This window comes from Heterocephalus glaber, unplaced genomic scaffold (assembly GCF_053883595.1).
Source record: "Heterocephalus glaber isolate CG9 unplaced genomic scaffold, H.glaber_assembly_v1.0 deba00001457, whole genome shotgun sequence".
NCBI classification, from domain to species: domain Eukaryota; kingdom Metazoa; phylum Chordata; class Mammalia; order Rodentia; family Bathyergidae; genus Heterocephalus; species Heterocephalus glaber.
The window spans coordinates 31780979-31797161 of record NW_028258305.1 but is presented as its reverse complement, the minus strand read 5'-3'; the positions used below and the strand labels follow the sequence as shown (position 1 = coordinate 31797161).

Sequence of the window (16183 nt, the reverse complement as noted above, 5' to 3'; positions counted from 1 at the left end):
AGTCTTTGCAGCTTTTTATAAAGAACAAAATAGCAATCAAATAATTCCAAGTAATTCAATTAAACATCTGACCATCAACTGCTATTGTCTTTCTGGTATGAATTTATTCCAATAATACATTTGTTTGATGCAGGAAAAAAGTCAGTAAACATAGGTCCTCTAATGTAGCAATTCAATCCCTAGGTATAGATTCAACATAAATGAGTATTTATCTCCACTAAAAAATATACGCAAGAAAATATTGCAGAGTTTTTCTTAAGAGCCCAAAGCTAGAGACTACCAAAGTCCACTGACAATACAATGGAAACATAAATTGTGATATATTTACAAAATGGAATACTAAACAGTAATGAAAAATGAACTCATGCTCTGTGTGACACAGGTGAATTTCATACATATGATGCTGAGTAAAAGAGGTCAGATACAAAAGAATACATGCTGTTTGATTCCATTTGTATAACATTCAAAAACAGGCAATTTTTGGAGAGAGAGGTCAATATGACTCTGGTTCCTGGGGTATTGATGAGTAAGATGCAGAAGGGTTATCTGGAATGCTGGAAATATGTTGCATCTTGAACTGGATAATAGTTGCATGGGTTTACATTTATGTAAAAATTCATTAAGCTGTATAATATGTTTAAATCTGTACACATTCCTTTTCTCTAAGTTATAGCTGGAAAATATAAAAGAGAAAGACTGGTCTTAGCAACAAGACCTATTTTCCTTGATAAAATAGACTTTAAGAGAAGCTAATCCTCCAAAATCAACAGGTAAGTGGATTTAGGAAATGTTGGAGAGAAGGGGGAAAGCCAGACTTAGTATTGACGTACACCTCCCAAAGGGGCAGAGACACAGAAGGTAGCGATGAAATACTGGTAAGCTTCATCCACTCTGCCTCAACGCCCTGGTAGTGAATTAGCAAAGTATGTTCACTTGGGGTTTTTGTGGATGCCTAGCTTACTGAAGTGCTCTCAGCACTTGAGCGTGCTAACTTTTAAATGCTGAAATCCATCACTCACTTGTCATCCCCAACAATTAGTTATGAATCCTCTGGGAGCTTAGCTATGTTTACACGCAGTTGTTATACCTTGCCTTGTTAGGCAGAGTTACATTAGCTTGTGTTCATTCCTATCGCAACGAGGCCAGCCAGTGAGGTAAATAGAGGATTGAAAACCAAACCATTGCTGCAAGAGTAGTGTTCTACATAACTCAGCTCTAAATAGAGTTCTGTCTATTCTTCCATACTAAAGGACGAGCTGTCTCATGAAGTCATCCTAATTTATAGCCAGGACTCTTTATTAATAATAACATGGCTCTGTCTAGATTTTGAGATATAAAAGTAAACCTATAATAAATCCTGGTTTAATTAGCCTGTGTTTTCCATTGTAAGAGGCCCTGGCCGACAACGCCTGTTCTGGAATAGGAATTTAGGGGCTATTAGGATCCCTCTAGGATTAGAAAATACATACAATTAAAGACAGACTCTGTGCTGAGCCGTGGGAAAACAGCGACATTTCCTGTCAGTACCCAAGCCCACCTCCTCTCACCCACATGAGTGCAATATCCTCCCTCCCACCTGCTCTCCCCAATTACACCCTGCTCAGTCATCTGCACAGCAACTAGAATGGCTTCCTCAATCAGATCATATCCATTCTTCACTCAAAACCTCCCAAAGGCTTCCTAATTCACTCAAAATAAAACCCAAAATCCTGACAATGAATCACACACAAGGCCCTATATTTTCTGACTTCATTAGTCTTTCCCTAGTCCAGCCAGCATGGCCCATTCCTGATCCTGGACACTCCTTGCTGAAGACATTTAAAGCCATTCCCTGTGCCGAGGATTTAGCTCAGTGGTTCCACCACCTGCCTCGAAAGTGCAAGGTCCTGAGTTTGATCCCTGGTACCCAAAAAAAGATAAATAAATAAATAAATAAATAAATAATAATAAAAGGTAGCTAAGCCATTCCCTAGATATGGTATCCTCTGGATATCTGCTACCTAGCTTGCTCTCTCATTGTATTTGTTACTCTATTAAACAATCACCTCATTTTGGAGACCTTTCTACCATACTACGATAGTCCCTTCAAATAATATCTACTTTTTTTTACCTGGCTCTTTCTTCGTAGCCCTTGTCAGCACTCCACATGTTTTAAATACAGGTGGTCGTTTGTTGCCTGTCTCTTCTGGAATGTGAGCGCCCCCTTCTGGACTGCAGGGATTTCGTTTTATTAACTGATGTATTCCCAAAGTCTAGTATAGTGCCTGGTATATATTAGGTGATCAATACATATTTATCAGTTAACTATACAGTGAATGATTTAGTGAGCATTCAGAAATAATTCAATCTGTAAGTGCTTTTAATTTAAGAATTAGAAATCATCTCTAAGCTGCATTTTATCTGAGCTGTGGTGTCCTTGACATTCTTCAAAGAAAGGCACCATCAAGTGGATTGATGTTTACAACGTTTTGAAAGGCAGTGATATATATGTAGCAAACTTTAACTTTCACCCTGGTGACATGACATAAACGTAGCATAAAGCTTTAAGGCATTGACAATGTCATAATTTTTGCCCACAATACTCAATGTGTAGGAGCAAACCTATCTACGCCAAGGTCACAGAATTGTGGTCATTGCTCAAATATAGCAAGAAGTTCCTTGTGTTTCTTTGACATACACCATCTGGAGCAGGAATGCTGCAGTGTTCACTTCCCTACAGTTCAAGAAAAATATCCAGCCGCACATTAACACCTCATTGCTCTATGACAGAGACAGCAGGCCATGGCCACAAGCACTGAGTCCATCCCAGCAGACTGTGTTTGTACAGTCTGCAAGCTAACAGTAATCTTTTTTACATTAAAAAGGAGTTAAATAAAAACAAAGCAAAATACAAAACAAAGACCATGTGTGGCCCACGAAACCTGAAATAGTTACTATCTGGCCCTGTAAAGAAAAAATTTACTACTCCCTCTCTACAAAATCAGGTGATGGACATGACTTTGGAAGAGGGAAAAGAATTTTTTTTAATTACTAGTGTAACACAGATAATGCTGAGACAGTCTCAACCAGTCTATAACACAAGAACCATGGGTTTCCCAAAACTAGATGAGGTGAGTAAGCTTTTGCAAAGAAGAGGAGACTTGATACTGGTAAGATAAGTGAAAACCTCCCTGTGAATTTGAATCTTGAGTTTCAAAAAGGGAAAAATCTAGATGTATCTATTTTAAAAATTAATATAAGAAGAAAAAAATAAGTCCAATGGTATTGGATTCAGCTGACTCTCTGTGGCAGGACTGTCAAGGTGTCCATTAATAATTAATTTCCCCATCTTTTAATAAGGGAATTTCAGAATTTAAGCTCGAAGAAGGCTATTCAACTAAATATTCCATTTCCCAGTCTGCCCTGCAGCAAGGCATGGCCTTGTTCCAGTAAGTGCAATATGAGCAAAAAGGTGCACCCATGTGTGCACGACTGGCTTCCAGGTTAATCATAGGATGAAAATGCTGCACTTCCCTTTGTCCCTCCTTCTGCCCATTGGTTGGGAGATGCAAATGCAGATTGAAGTGGCACAGTCACCCAACCAGCTTCAAACTTCTTAGCTTAGTACATTTTTGTGAGAGCAAACTAATCTCCCATCTTTTTTTCTTTCTTTTCTTTTCTTTTTTAACACACACACAGTCAGTTATTTTCATGTTAAGATAGTAATTTTGATAACCAGAATGCTTGGATTAAATTACCTTATTCCTTCCTGCTTTTTAAAGAAAGACAGAAGTTCAAAGCACTCAAAGTGACGAGTAAGCAAGTATGCATGTAAACTGAGTAAAGCGTGAATACTGATTATTTTGGCATTTTGGTCTGGTCCAGAAGAGGCCTATTTTAGGAGCATGACAAAACATACTGCATAAGAAGACTACTGATAACATCAGGTTCTAAACTCAGGAGATTATACACATAAAAATAATACATTTTTCTTAGAAAAATAAAAGGGAAGCAGATAGCAACGTTAAAATGATTTTTCTTATAGATCTCATCAGCAGTATTAGCCTAGGCCAGTGGTGGCAAACCTATGGCACACATGCTGCAGTACCTGTATCACTGAAAGCTCTAAGAGGTTCACCATCTCTAGCTTAGTCATTTATCAATGTGAATTCTTAGAAGAATCTCATCCTTAAAGGAGGTCCACAATATCTGCCTTAAGCCTTAGTACAAAATAAAAAGAAATAAGGTGATAAAATGCTAAAATAGAAAAAAGTGACATCTAAAAAATCTTTAAATCCAGGAAGTATATTCCATGATCAAACTAATGAAAAAATTCTCAAAGTGAGTAAAATACTTCATCACTAGTAGATGACTGCATATCTAAAATAGAAAATGTCACTTTTAATAGCCTGGAGAAAAGAGCATGTCAACAATTTGGAAATAAAAACCTACATAGGTGTTGACATAAGAAAAAAGTACAATACAAAAAATGTTGAGAGTTATTTACAGATTTAAAAATAGTTCCCATCTTTTCAGCAAAAGTGGCAGCACACCAAGTGCACCAAATTATCACAGTCATCTTTCCACAGAGAAAAATACTAATGCAGGCTACAAGATTTCTGAAAAGATTCACCACTATATCTATAATTTTTATTTAAAACTTTAAGATTTTTATCCATGCTTATAATGCAGAAGAAAAGAGAAAATCTTGGAATAAAGACTAAATTTTAGTTTCTTCTAAAAAGAATAAAATATGACACAGAAACCCTGAATAACAATTGTAATTCATAAGGAAGCACAAGAACATGCCAATTCATCCTATTAATAGATATAATGCTGGGTAGAAATGAAGATTGCTTATCTAGTCAAAGGTGTTTGACAAACCACACCTTTAATCAAGTTTTCCATTCTGAAGGCTATGATTGGCTTTCTCTTGTCTGATGAGGGAGATGACTTTGATGCACCCTTCAGAGATTTTGATCATCCACATGACATTCATCACATCCAAAACAATACAAGTAGAGATCCAGGAACACTGGATTACAAATCGCAGCCTGATGTAGGGTTCTGTTCCATACACGGAATACAAGAAGCTACAGAAAGGAGATATTACAGCAATCCGCACAGTGAAGAACACCACTGTCATGAGAATTCCATTGATGACATTAGCTTTGGAAAACTCTGGATACTTCAGAGCTTCAAAGAACCACCAATACAAAGCAGTATGCATACGGCGCTGCACAATGATGAATTATGAAAAATTTGTTGCCAATCACTTTCCAATAGAAAATGAGAATCAACAAATCAGAAATGAGGTAGCCTGAAGCAGTAGCAATATTTAGTTTCACAAATGATGAATAGCCCCAGAGTGGATCAGCTCTAGGAGCCTCATTAAAGAAGAAAATATAGAGGCCAAAAATCCCAACCACCAAAGAATGACATGTAGACCTTGAGTTCCAGTCAATCTTCTTTTCCAAGCTGAGACTGTTAAAAGCTGAGGAAACTTTTGCAGAAAACCGGTAACTTACAAAGTGGAAAAGAAACTGAAAGGTGAGAAAGCTAGTACAAAGAGTGCTGATAACCAGTTTGGTGTCGGTATCCATATTTCATCAATGGTTATTACAGGTTTCAGTCCATAGTCAGCTGTCCCCGAGGCAGGGCACAGAGGAGCAACAGTTCACTGCAGCAGAAGTGGCCCTCTCATCTTTTTTCAAGTCACAGTCTCTGTTAGAACAGCTTACACTGAAAGATGAAGGACAATGATGCTGCTTATGGCAGTAGGTCTATCTATGATCAATGTTAAAATATATTTTAACATGTGATAAAAACAATTTCTTAGTTATCACTGAGAAGGTATAGTATCATACTCATGTATTAGCTCACAAGACAGAAAAATACTCATTTATGTTTTCTTTAGAAAGCGTTACGGTCTTCCCAGTGCGATTTCACCTCATACTTTTTAGGGTGGCTATTACAAAAAAGACAAGAAATAACAACTGCTGGCCAGGTTGCAGAGAAAAGGAAAGCTTTGTTAGTGGGGATGAAAATTGATATGTCATTATGGAAAATAGATGGAGGTTCCTCCAAAATTAAAACTAGAACATGTGATCTAGCTACCTGCCTCACTTCTGGGTATATAACCTTGAAGAAATGTCTGCACCCTCATGTTCATTGCAGCATTATTCACAAAAGCTAGGTATAGATACACCCTAGAAGATCACTGATGAATGAGTAGATTTTAAAATGTGGTAATATAAAATAAAATATTATATACCCATAAAAAGAAGGAAACCCTATCATTTGTGACAACATTGGTGAACCTAGAGGACATTATGTTAAATGAAATAACTCAGACACAGAGAAACAAATACCTTATGATCTCACTTATATGTGGAACCTAGAAAAATCAAATTCACAGAGGCAAAGAGTAGAATCCCCCCTTCCCAAGGGCTGGGGCAAATGAGAGCTATTTGTCAAAGAATATGAACTTCCAGTTGCAGGATAAATAAATTCTGAAGGTCTAATGTATAGCATAGTGACTATAGTTTGTAATATAGTATTGCTTACTTGAAATTTTCTGAGAGTAGATCTTAAACTCACAGCACGAGTCTATGGTCAGCTGGCTCCAAGACAGAAACAAGATGGTAGAGGGGCCTGGCAGAGGAAAAGGTGCTCAACCCATGGCACCCAAGAAGCAGAGAGAGAGGGGCAGAGCTGGGAAAAGAACACACCATTGCTGGTCACATACTCAGTGATCCAGCTCTGTCCAGGCCCCTCCTCCTAATAGCACTCTCAGCTACTGAACTCATAAATGGATGAATCCACTGATAAGTACTGCACCCCGTGATCTGGTCGTCTTCCATACCTGTAACAATTTTGGGGGACATTTTGGATCTAAACCATAACATTGTTAATAGTGTTAATTGCCCCCAGCACCTGGAAGGAAGCTCCCTGCCTCCATCCCAGGCTCCTAGGGCACAGAAGGTGAGCCGGTCCCAGCACCTGGAAGGAAGCTCCCCCACTGCCATCCCAAGCTCCTAGGGCAGAGAAGGTGAGCCGTGTGGGTTCCAGAAGCACCCCCTCCCGTGGAAATGAGAAGACACATAAACAAGTCTCAAAAACAGACTTCTGGATCACCTACAGCAACCCCAAAGGGAAATGAGATGGAACAATCTGATATTCAACCACCTGGACTCTCTGAACTGGCAACAAAAGAGGATCTGGGAAAATTGAAATCAGAAATAATTACTCAGATAACAGCAAAGATTTTGCTCATGGTGCAAGACATGATTAATAAATCTAGAGAGGACACAGATAAAGAAATAGAGGATCTGAGGAACTTGATGGAATCCCAATATAGGAAACAAATAGAATCCATAAAACAGATACAAACAGATTTCCAAGAGATTAAAAACTCGATTGAAAGCCTGCGCAGCAGAATGAACCAATGTGAGGATAGAATTTCAGATATAGAAAATAAGATTGCAATTAGTGACCAGGAAAAGAAAAATTGCTTTAAAATTGTAAGGGAAGATGAGAAATCAATCCAGCGGCTGCTAGATGATGCAAAGAAGAATAACATAAGACTGATTGGAGTCAATGAAGAAAGAGGAGAGAGTGCAGATGACATAAAAAACCTCTTCACAGAAGTGATGGCAGAAAACTTCCCAAGGAGGGGAAAAGAACTTCACATACAGATAAGTGAGGCATATAGGACTCCAGCTAGCCTTAATCAAAAACAATCTACACATAGACATATATTAGTTAGGATTCCAGAAATGCAACAGAAGAACAAAATTCTACAAGCAGTGAGAGAAAAGAAACAAATCACATACAAAGGAAAGCCCATCAGAATCACAGCAGACTTCTCAGTGCAAACCCTCAAGGCAACAAGAGCTTGGAGTGATGGATTTCAAGCCCTAAAGGAAAACAGCCTCCAACCCAGATTGATGTACCCTGCAAAACTATCTTTCAAAATTGATGCAGAAATAAGATACTTTCATGATAAAGAGCACCTCAGGAACTGCATGAATATCAAACCAGCACTCCAAAAAATTTTAGACAATACCCTAGGAAAAGACAATGAGGATCACACCCCCAGGAAACCCAGCAGAATGAATCCACTGGGCGTGACATATCAAACGCAAAGGGGGAGAATCCAACAAAAAGAAAATGTCACAACAAGGCTTTTAAAACTTTCAACTTCATCTCCCTAATGAGTGTATAATTCAATCTTACTATTGTACTGATTAGTATTTTTCTGATTCTAGAGTTGCACACCATTCCTTGTGCTATACTGGCTATTTATCATCTTCTTATGTCTACTTTTTAATTGGGTTGTCTATTAATGAGCTCTAAGAATACTTTATATATTCTGGTCATAGGTTATATGTATTGTAAATATGGTCTGTTTAAGGACTACTTTTCATTTTAATGATGTCATTGAAAGTTCTAAATTTTGATGGAATCTCATTTATCAGTTTTTTTCTTCTATACTTCATGTTTTTGTATCCTAGGTAGTTCTTGCCTACACTGAATTCATAAATATTTTCCTTTATAGTGTCTTCTTAAAGTTTTACACTTTTAGGCTTTCATATTTAGGTTCATAGATCCCTTCAAGTTATTTTCATGTATAGAAAAAAAGGGTTGAGGTTAATTTTTTATATATGGATACCAGGTGTTCTAGTGCCATTTGCTGCAAACACTATCTTTTCCTTGGCTCTTGAATTGAGTTTATATTCTATAAAATGCTAATGTTAGATAATCTTTCAAAACTCAGTGGACCATATATGTGTGGTTCTATTTCTAGATTCTCTGTTTTACTCCAATGATCTATATGTCTTTCCTTACACCAACATTGCCTTGATTACTGTAGCTTTAGAAGAAGTCTTAAAATTAGGTACTAAACGTCTTCCAACACTGTTTTTGTTTTTGTTTTTAACTTTTCTAGGTTCTTTGTACTCCTACATAACTTTTAAATTTCAATATCCAATTCTTCATTTATAGCAAGTATATACAGACCTGAATTTTTGTATATACCTTGTGTTTTCTAATCCTGCTAAATTCAAGTACAAGTTCTAGGGGCTCCTAGAGATTTCTTAGTATTTTCTCTGGAGATGATCATTTTATCTACATATAAAGATTTTGCTTCTACCTTGCCAATCCTATCCTAATTGTGTCATTTTATTGCCAGACTATTTTGGTGGGGCCTAGGTTTCAAAGTTTAATGGACAGATAAAGAGTAAGCATATCTGCCCTTGTTCCCCACCTTAAGGAGAAAGCATTGTATCTTCTCCATTCATATAAGGCGTTTTTGCTGGAAGTATGGAGTACATGTCTTTAATCTGTTGAGAAGTTTCTGTTCTACTTCTAGGCTCGCAATAGCTTTTATCATGAACAGCTGTAGAATTTAGTCCAATACTTTTTCTCCAACTAGTGACAGGATCATATGGCTTTCTCCTTTCCTCTGTTAAAATGATGACTTTTGGGGGTGGATCTTCCAATGCTGAACCAACTCTGCCATCCCTATAACAAAACCACTTTCTACATCCTGCCAGATCTGACTTCCAATAGTTTGTTTTGTTAAACAAATTTCTATCTATGTTCATACTTTTTTCTTCTATTATCTTTATCCAGTTTTAGGATTAGCACAGTGTTGAGTTCCTAAAATGAGGGGAGAAGTCTTCCTTCTTTTTTCTGCTTTAAATGTTTGATATAATTTATCAGTTAAAATGTATATGAGCCTGCTGTTGTCATATAGGTAGGTTTTCAAGCTAGGAATATACTTTCTTTAATAGGTGTTATTCAAATTTTACATTTCTTCCAGAGTTAGTTTCATTAATTTGTCTTCCAAGGTACTTCTTAGAAGTTGTCCAATTTATTTCCAAACAGATTTTTGAAATATGCTTTCTATATCCTTTTAAATTCTGTAAAATCTGTGGTAATGTCTCCTAGATCTTAATATTGTAATTTTAAAAATGTATAACTGATATTGTGTAACAGGAAGAAAAGGTCAAAAAGATCAGGGGAATTGGGAGGGTAGGGGAAGGGAAAAAAGGGAAAGGAAAATTATGAAAAGAGGGAAAAAAATGGAAACAAGGTCTTTGCAAATAGAGAAGGTTGGAGTGGGTGAAGGGAGGGCTTGGGAAGGGGAAAAAAATAAGAACCAAGATATTCATGTAAAGGTACAAGATCCCAATGATGAATGTAACTGTATTTTATACCAAAAATGTACCAATAAACTAAATGGGAAAAAGAAAAAAAATAGTGTTAATTAATTTGATTGTGGTGATCAATGCACATCATATATGTGTATCAAATCATAATATTGAACACCTTGAATATATACAATTTTTGTCAGTTTTACCTCAACAAGACTGGATGGGAGAAAGAAAATGTTATGGTTTTAAAATTTAAAACTTTGATCAACCTTATATTTATTTTTGTGTAAAAAGATAAAATATAGTGCTTTTCTTTGTTCCAAAAAGCCACCTTGATGCTCAAACATTTCTTCAATGATGTTGCTGCACCCCACTGATATGAAAAACTATCTTTATTATTCACTTATTATTACTTATTATTATTCACTTTATTATTGCACTTATCAGATGTGCAATGCTGTCTCATTCCATAAATATGGATTGATTGTCTATCGGGCCAGGTTCAGTGCTAGATACTAGAGGTTTAGTGATTAACAAAACACAGTCCTGCCATGATGGAGCATTAAATATGGCAGAGCAAACAAGAACAAACAGGCAAATGAATCATTACAATTTGCAAAGTACTGCGACAGAAGCAAATGCAGGACAGAGAGAAAATAATGGGGTTGGGTGTGTGGGATGACTTCCACTCACAAACTGCTTGAAGGATATCCCATTCAATTGAAACTGGAGAAGCTCAAAGAATGAGATTGAGCCAGGCTCCCCAAGAATCGGGGGTACACACATCATTGGAAGGAGTCACGCATGCAAGGGCTCCATGTGGAAAAACATGGCACTGCGGAGGAAGGAGAAGTCGCAAGGGTGGCTGATACCTGCTGAGCATGAAGAAGTATGCTGGGCGATGTGTTTGGCTGGAAGAGTGGGTCTGGCCATTCAGGGGAGGAATATAGATTTCATTCCAAGTGCATGGAAAACCATTGAAAACATTTAAGCCAAAGGTTTTTATAATACTATTATGCCTTGAGGTGATGATTCTGGATGTTAGAAGGGCATTAATGAAGATAAATAGGCCTCCACTTTTTAAAATGGAGACATTTTTGCAGTAAATCTGGGGAAACAAAATTTTCATGTAAAAAAAAAATTTTATGTATCTTGTAGTCTATTTCAATCTCTAATCTGTTTCCACATCAATCCTGCATACATAGTTTCATAATAATATTGGTTTGTGATAGAAGAAACTCTCTTATACTTCCCTAAATCAAAATTTCCTAAGTATCTCTGCATGTTTATTCTTCCACTTGATCTTTAGGGTCATATTGCTAAATTCCACAAATAATCCTGATGGGATTTTGACTGCAATTGCCTGACTTTTACAACTTCATTTGGTCAGAATTTGCATCTTTGGAATAGTATGTCTTCCTATCACTCCAAATCAAGGCATGTCTCTTCATTTATTCCTGTATTTATTTCTGACCCTACATAATTGTATCCAACTCATTTCTTTCAAAGTTTATTACTTGATAATTTTTTATATTATTGTGGTTGTGATTGGGATATTGTTTTTGTTGTATTTCCTAACATAACTTTTGTCATATTTCCTTGTATTTTTCGTAGAAAAGGGAAAAGACGTTGATTAAAAATAAAGAGTTTGAAATTGGAGATCCATAGCAAAAGAAACTTGAAAAATTTCATAAATATGTGGAAATTGAACAACACACTTCTGAATAACCAATGGGTCATAGAGGAAATTAAAGAAGAAATCAGAAAGTTCCTTCAATTAAATGACAATGACAATACAACATATCAGAATTTATGGGACACAATGAAAGCAGTCTTACAGGGGAAATTCATAGCAGTGAATGCGTATATTAGGAAAATAGAGCGAGCCCAATTAAACAACCTGATGCTGAACCTCAAGCTTCTAGAAAAAGAAGAGCAGGATGAACCCAAAGCTCATACAAGGGAGGAAATTATAAAGATCAGAGGAGAAATCAATACAATGGAGACTAAGAGAACGATACAAAAAATCAATGAAGCCAAGAGTTGGTTCTTCGAAAGAAACAACAAAATTGACAAACCCTTAGCCAACCTTATCAAAAAAAGGAAAGAAAAGGCCCAAATCCATGCAATTAGGAATGAAAAGGGTGAAATGACAACAGACCCAGCAGAAATCCAGAGGATCATCAATACCTACTTCCAGAACCTATACGCCAATAAGATAGACAACACTGAAGAAATGGACAGATTCCTAGATACATATGAATTACCAAAGTTGAATGAAGAAGACCTAAAAATTCTAAACAACCCAATGTCAACCAATGAAATTGAAAATGTAATTTAAAACTTAACAACTAAGAAAAGCTCAGGTCCTGATGGCTTCACTGCTGAATTCTACAAGACATTTAGAGAGGAACTACTGCCACTACTGTTTAAACTCTTCAATAAAATTGAAAGGGAAGCAATACTCCCAAATTCATTCCTAGAAGCAAGCATCACCTTGATCCCCAAAGCAGAGAAAGACCCAAGTGAAAAAGAGAACTATAGGCCAATCTCACTAATGAACATAGATGCAAAAAATCTTTAATAAGATACTGGCAAATAGAATGCAGAAGATCATCAAGAAGATCATATACTCTGATCAAGTGGGATTCATCCCAGGGATGCAGGGATGGTTCAACATACACAAATCAATCAATGTAATGCACTATTTCAATAGAGCCAGGGACAAAAACCATATGATTATCTCCATAGATGCAGAAAAAGCATTTGACAAAATCCAACATGTATTTATGATAAAAACCCTACAAAAAATTGGAATAGATGGTCTCTACCTCAAACTGATAAAAGCCATCTATGAAAAACCAATAGCCAACATCATCCTAAATGGTCAAAAACTGAAATCCTTCACACTCAAATCAGGAACAAGACAAAGATGTCCACTATCACCACTCTTGTTCAATATAGTTTTGGAAACGTTAGCCATGGCAATTAGACAAGAGAAAGAAATAAAAGGAATAAAGATAGGTAATGAAGAAGTCAAATTGTCATTATTTGCAGATGACATGATACTCTATACACAAGACCCCAAGAACTCCACCAAAAGTCTTCTCAATTTAATCAAATTCAGGCAAGTAGCTGGTTACAAGGTCAACACACAAAAATCAATAGCTTTCCTCTACATGAATGACAGACTCACTGAGAGAGAAAGAGGGCAAACAATTCCTTTCACAATAGCATCCAAAAAACTGAAATACCTAGGAATCAACCTAACAAAAGAAATCAAAGACCTCTTCTCTGAAAACTATAGCACTCTGAAAAGAGAGATTGAAGATGATATCAGAAAATGGACAGACATCCCCTGCTCCTGGGTAGGAAGGATTAATATAGTGAAAATGGCCATACTTCCAAAACTACTATATAGATTCAATGCAATTCCAATTGAGATCCCAGCAGCATACTTCGCAGACCTTGAGAAAACAATCCAAAAATTAATTTGGAACAAGAAGAGACCCAGAATAGCAAAAGCAATTCTAGGGAACAGAGATATGGCAGGGGGTATCACAACCCCCAAATTGCAACTCTACTACAAAGCTACTGTGATAAAAACAGCATGGTACTGGCAAAGAAACAGACCTGAGGACCAGTGGAACAGATTAGCAGATGCAGAAACAACACCAGACACACTCAGCCATCTTATCTTCGATAAAGGAGCCAAGCATCCTCACTGGAGGAAAGATAGCCTATTTAATAAATGGTGCTGGAAAAATTGGGTTTCAACTTGCCAAAGATTAAAACTAGACCTGTATCTCTCACCATGCACTAAAATAAAATAGAAATGGATTAAAGATCTAAATATTAAAATAGAAACTCTGAACCAGTTGGAACTGAGGCTAGGTAGAACTCTTGAAGACATCAGTGTAGGAAAAGATTTTATGAACAAAACCTCAGTTGCCCATGAACTAGCACAAACAATCAACAAGTGGGATCTCTTCTTAGTAAAAGGCTTCTGCACAGCAAGAGAAACCACCAGCAGTGTGAAGAGACAACCCCCAATGTGGGAAAAAATCTTCACCTGCTTTTCCTCAGACAAAGATCTACTATCTTGAATCTATAAAGAACTTAAAAAGATCAGACCTCCCAAATTTAAAGACCCAATCCGAAAATGGGCATCTGAAATGAGCAGACATTTCTCACACAAAGAAGTAGAAATAGCAAATAAATACATGAAAAAATGTTCAACATCACTGGTCATTTGAGAGATGCAAATGAAAACAACACTGAGATTCCACCTCACACCAGAAAGAATGGCTGCTGTCATGAAATCAACCAATAACAAATGCTGGCGGGGCTGTGGGGAAAGAGGAACCCTGCTCCACTGCTGGTGGGAGTGTAGACTGGTGCAAGCACTGTGGAAATCAGTATGGAGATACCTCAAAGAACTAGGACTAGAAGTCCCATTTGACCCCTCTATTCCCCAGCTAGGTATCTTCCCCAAAGAATTAAAAGAATCTTACCACAGTGATATATGTGTACCCATGTTCATAGCAGCACAGTTTGTAATAGCTAAAACTTGGAAACAGCCCAAATGCCCATCAACTGGAGACTGGATAAAGAAAATGTGGGTTTTTTATAAAATGGAGTACTAGTCAGCCATAAAAAATGAGAAATTAGAGACATTTATAGCTAAGTGGATGCACATTGAGGTGATACTCTTAAGTGAAATAAATAGGACACACATGTGTAAATACCGAATAGTTTCTCTGGTGTGAGAAACTGAAAGTGTAAATAAAGACTAAAATGTATAATAGGTAATGTGAAATAGGAAGGAAAGGGGTAAAGAGGAAGGAAGTGGGAGGGTTAGGGGAAAGGAAAGAAGGGAGTGGGATTAATATGAGAAAATGGAAAAATAGGAACAAAATCTTTGTAAATAGGGAGGAATGGAGGGGTTGAAGGGAGGGCTGGGCAAGGGTGAAAAATAAGAACCAAGAGAGACTATGTAAAGGTGCAAATTTCCAATGATGAATGTCATTATATTGTATACCTAAAATGTACCAATGATTAGACTGAATAATCGATAATGCAAAATAGGAAGAAAAGGTCCAAAGGGATAGGGGTAGTGGGAGGGGCAGGGGGAAGGAAAGAAGGGAAAGGAAAAATGATGAGAAATGGAAAAAATGGAAATAAAGTCTTTGTATATGTGCTGCCAAAGCAAGTAAAATAAAGTCTTTGTAAATAGGGAAGGGTGGAGGGGGTGAAGGGAGGGCAAGGAACGGGGAAAAAATAAGAACCAAGATGCATTATGTAAAGGTATAATTCCTAATGAGAAATGTAATTGTGTTGTGAACCTAAAATGTACCAATAAAAAATTTTTTTAAAAAAAGAGTTTGCAGCCTTGGTTATCTGGTTCTGCCACAGCAGCTGGCACTGAAGGAGGAGCCCTCATTATAGAACCCATCTGGAGGAAGGTTACAGAGGTAAAAGGAAGTGTGAGGAGAAAAAAAGAAATAAATCAACTGATACTTCCAAATGTCACCCTATTACATTATATAGCAAGTATACGTACTCATATGGAAACAAAATGCTAAGTGAGACTTTTATAGGACCTCATATTCTTTGACCTCCATAGATAAAGATCCACATAGTGAAGCAGCAGTGCAAGGCATGTTATTAGGACTTGCTACCATGTACACACACACACATACACACACACACGAAATGGAATCCTTTAAGGGCAATACAAATAATTTTATTTTGTTCTCAGTACTCTCCTGTATTTTCCAATAGTTCCTGTATTTGCCAATGAGACGCATTTATTTTTATGATAAAATATTAAGTAACAAACCTAAGTGAACTTCAAATAAGTCAGAAAAGAAGGGAAAGATTCCATGCTCTTTCGCACAGAGGATATACCTTCAAAGTAACACACACAACTAAAACCTGAAATCTGACTATAAGATGCCCCGTGATTCCCAAAGCACTAATGGACAGAAATGATGGAAAGAGAGAGAAGAGGATGAAAGGGGAGAAAGAAAAACATAAAGAAC

At 36.9% G+C, this 16183-nt stretch overlaps 1 pseudogene; it reads right to left on the bottom strand.

Annotated features, from left to right (window-relative positions):
* Nucleotides 1-4813: 4813 nt before the first annotated feature.
* Nucleotides 4814-5582, bottom strand: LOC110347996 (TLC domain-containing protein 4 pseudogene; annotated as a pseudogene).
* Nucleotides 5583-16183: the final 10601 nt, after the last annotated feature.